The sequence below is a fragment of the Loxodonta africana genome, chromosome 4 (assembly GCF_030014295.1).
Source record: "Loxodonta africana isolate mLoxAfr1 chromosome 4, mLoxAfr1.hap2, whole genome shotgun sequence".
NCBI classification, from domain to species: Eukaryota; Metazoa; Chordata; class Mammalia; order Proboscidea; family Elephantidae; genus Loxodonta; species Loxodonta africana.
This window is the reverse complement of record NC_087345.1, coordinates 136,573,489-136,577,690: the sequence shown is the minus strand read 5'-3', so window position 1 is coordinate 136,577,690 and position 4,202 is coordinate 136,573,489.

Genomic DNA, 4,202 nt, shown 5'->3' with positions numbered 1-4,202 from the left:
TTATAAAACAAACGCATTTCCAGAGCTATTTTCGGTCTTGTGAGGCGTGTCCTGAAGCTGAATCAGACAGGAAGAGGGGGAAGTTCGGGTCTTTTTAGTTCCCGCCGCCCCCGTCCCCTGACGAAGGGGAATTAGATGCTAGGTGGGTGAACAGACGGCAGGCGCTGCGTCTCTGACCCACGCCTACCGCATCTGCTGCCTCAGGATTACGCACGCTCCAAGCTCAAGTACCCCAAACCCGCAGTTTAAATAAACAGGCTGTTTGGCTCTGACCCCCACTGGATCCTGAGCGTCCCCGAGATCCGATGGGCAGGGGTCCGGGGTTGGAGGGTCTCCCCCCCGCCCCCCGAAGCGCGGGGCTCGGGATCTCGGGCCGCAGGTTCACACCTGGAAGCTCATTGCCGGAGTCTCCCGGAGCCTCGAATCTCCTGCTCCCCACCCACCCTCCTTCTTTGCCTGTGCTTTTCGGTTCCTCGCCTTTCAGTCTTTTCCTTTCTCACTTTTTTTTCCGCCTAATTTGCTTTTATTCCTTCCCCATCACCTCCCAGTTCTCTTTCTGTTCCTCCTCTAGTTCCGTCCCCGGCTCTCGGGCAGTCAGGAACTGAGGCAGGGGGCCCTTCACCATCTACTTTTAAATGACCGTCGGGTTTTTCTGTTTTCAATTTTCTGACCATCCATTCCTCAATGGATGAAACACAAACGCAGCTTTATTCTTTGGAAGAGTTGGGGGAGGGGCGGTGGCCCCCGTTCCTGCGCCTGAACCCAACTCCCACCAACCTGGCCTGAGCGCCTCTGTGCAGGGGCGGCCAGATTCGAACCCGCGCAGCTCCTGAGCTTTGAGCCTACCGCGGGATCACCTGGCTGGCTCGGCATCTGCCAGGTGAGCTTGGGAGTGTGTGTGCTTAGCTTGCAGGTTCCTGCAAAGATGTGCCTATAAACACCCAACACCCGGCTGCACCCTACACCTACAGGGTTTTGTACACTTTCCAACCGAAACTCCGAAACGCGAGCAGTGGGGGCTGGGGAGCCCGCGAGGAGAGAGGGAATAAAAGTCCAATAAAACTTGTGTTCGCTAAAGTTTATCACCGATCCTACAAGGACAGGTGAGAAAGGGATAAGGAAGAACCAACATTTTTTTTTCCCCACAGTGCCCAGTTTGAGTTCAAAGCCAGAGCAAAGGCGCTTGCACTTTTTCTCTAAACCTGAGTGTACACTCAAAGAAAATGAGCGCACGTTTGCCCAGGAGGCAACGTGCCTTTTCCCGCGTGCTAGGCGGAGTGTTTTTTAACAAGCAAAATTCAGGTTTTAACACATGGTCTAAGTGGCCAGCAAAAGGGAAAACTCAATTTCCAGTCCAAGGTTCCTGGAGAAGCTCCTGCCAACCCCCGCACCCTCTCACGCCCCACCCCACATGTTAGAGACTGAAAAACGACAGGGGGACGGCTTCGAAGCGAGGTTAATGTTCGGGAACAGCCCGCAATAGGAAGGGGAAGTGAATGGGGGAACTTAAAGAGGCTTTCAAAAGTTGAGCCTGCCTCGCGGGAAGCGCCCGAACTCGCGGGTCTCCAAGAATGAAGAGGGCCGCCGGAAGGGGGGCATCCACCCCGACGCTCTCCGTCCCTCCCCTCTAACAGGCCCCAACGCCCCCCCTCCCCGGAATTTCTCTGTAAAGCTAGACGGGGGTGGGGTAGGGAGGGAGAGAAGGGGCGAGAGAGTCCTCGGCTCACTCGGAGACTGGAGCACTCGCCACCCAGGCTTTGTCCCCGGGGTGGGCGAGGCCCTGGGGACGACCACCCGTCTCTTCCCCAGGCCCCCTTCAGGGAACCCTGAGCTCAAAAGGCTTCCGCTGCAGGGAGGTGGAGAAAAAGACCGTGCTTGGTTAGTTATCAAGTGATGTCAAGAGCCTGGAAGCTCTCTTAGGCTTCTGTCCTTGCCTGTCGGGTTAGATTTATACTTTAAAAATACCTCTCTCAACCTGCACCTTCTCCCCCTTCCCGCCCCAGCAGCTTTCTTTGATCCACTCAAAGGTGGCTGAGGTGACGTTTGAGTAATTCCTTTATGGGGTCTTAAAATGTAAGTCAGTGTATTTATCCGGAGTGAGTCAAAAGCTTAAGTCGGGAAGTCCAACTTGACTAAAATCAATAGGTGATTGTGAGGGACCCGACTGTATTCCTGTGAACACTGTACTCAGCCCGGGTGTCATCCGCTGCGCGGAACTGTTTCATTTTGAGTTTGCAACTTGGTTTTTTCAGTGTTATTTTTTTTTTTTTCTTCCCGAAAGCTAATGGCTTCCACAGCAATTAAGACATTTTTCTCGCCCGCCCCCGTCCCTCCCCTTTCTTTACAGACAGTAGATCCGATACTAATTCCCGCGGCTATTGATAAGGTCGCAGACGCCCCAGCTTCTCTCCGGCCCTCTCCCGCCCCAGTCCCCGCTCTCCCTCCGCCCTCCCTTGGCTTCCTTTTGATGTAGCGGGGAACGCGTCCTACTAAAAAAAAAAAAAAAAGTAATCTGCCCGGTAACAATCAGCGCGCAGTAGCAGGAGCCCCAGAGCTATTGGCTATGCAAATAGAGGGAGGGGAGACGGCGCCCCAAACTCTTACTCACCCTTTTAAAGCGATATCCCCCCCACCCCACAACCACCCACCCCTTCCGCCCCACCCTGGTTTAAAGAGGCTGGCTTCGGGGCCTGAGTTAATCGCCTGCACCTCTGGTATATTCTCTCCCCGCCTTCTCTTTTCCACCTCCCCTCCTCCGCCTTTCAGGGAACCTTGTGAACAGCTCACCCTGCCCGGCCTCCCTACCCACCCACCCCCGCCTTGCTCTCCTTGTCCCTGGACCGGCCCCCATTCTTGGAGAAGGAGGTCCTGGGTCCACCTCCTTGTGTCCAGAGAGCCCCAAACCACGCCAAGCTCACTGCACGTGCCAGCTCGACCAACAGGTTAGGGGCGCTGGGCTCACTCCTTTTCCTCCCAAAGTGAAAAGCACTGCAATGCAGGGTGGCGGGAGGAAGGAGGTAAGGAAACGCCACCATCTCCTCTGTAAAAACAGCCTTGACCCGAGGGTGCGTGTGAGCACGTGTCAGAGCGGGCTGCGCTGGCAATGTCTCCACCGCAAACCCGTTCCCCGGGAGAAAGCCCCGGTTGGCGAGTGAGGCGTGACCCCGGAGAAAGCGGCGAGGATGCAGGCGAAGGACCTAGGGTAGAAATCTCGGGCCTCTGAGGAAAGGAAGGGGTGGTGTTGTTTGCGCAGGGGGAGAGAGGGGGAGCCAAACCTAATCCCTCCCTCGCCCCCTCCCCTCCCCCCTCCCGGGCTATTTCCTAGAAAGCTGTATCAGTGTGGCCACGCTCGGCGCTGACACCTCGGGCGGCTTGTCAGCAGATGCAGAGGCGAGGAAGCGGGTTTTTCTTGCGTGGCCGCCAGCCGCGGAGGAGCCGCTGGTAGCCCTGCCCCCGGTCTGCAGCAGCCCTGGGCCCATCACTGCGTCCTCCACTGACTCCGTTAGTGCCCCAAGAACAGGAGTTTTGCTCAAGGGTCATATTGTATCTCTTCGGAGAAACAGCCCCCCCCCACCGCCAACCCCTTCCTCCTCTTCCTCTCCACGCACGTCTGGGGGGGGGGGTGATGCCCTTGTCCCTTTAATCAGGCTTTTCAAATGGCTTCGAGATGACCAGAATATAAACTTAAGGTATATGACACATAAGTTTCATCTCTTAAGTATGCGTGGTTGCTATTTCATAAAATCACTTCATTACTTTTATGAGATCAATTTCTCAATTGTCTGTTCCTACCCCATCTCCAAGTAATCTACCCGCCATTCCTGGATCTTGACTACAAGGGCGGGGGTATTTGGACCAGTTTTGAAGAAGCCCAAGTTGGAGGATCGCATTTTGGTCTGATATACCTACAGAGAATGTACGACACTGGAGGGCATACATAGGAATCGGTCTTTTTGTGGGTTCCCCTCTTCGGGGCCCCTGGCATGCGGGGCTGGATAGGGGGAGAGGGCCTCGGAGAGCTAAGGAGAGGGTGTAGGGGGGCGGGGGACCGCGTTTGAAGTTTGGTCGGGCCAGCTGCTGTTCTCCTTAATAACAAGAGGGGAAGGGTGGGAGGGAAGGAGGAGGAGGGGAGGACCGAGAGGGGAGGGAAAAGGAGGAGGAACCAGAGAGGGGAGCGAAGCGAGAGGGAGGAGAACTAACTG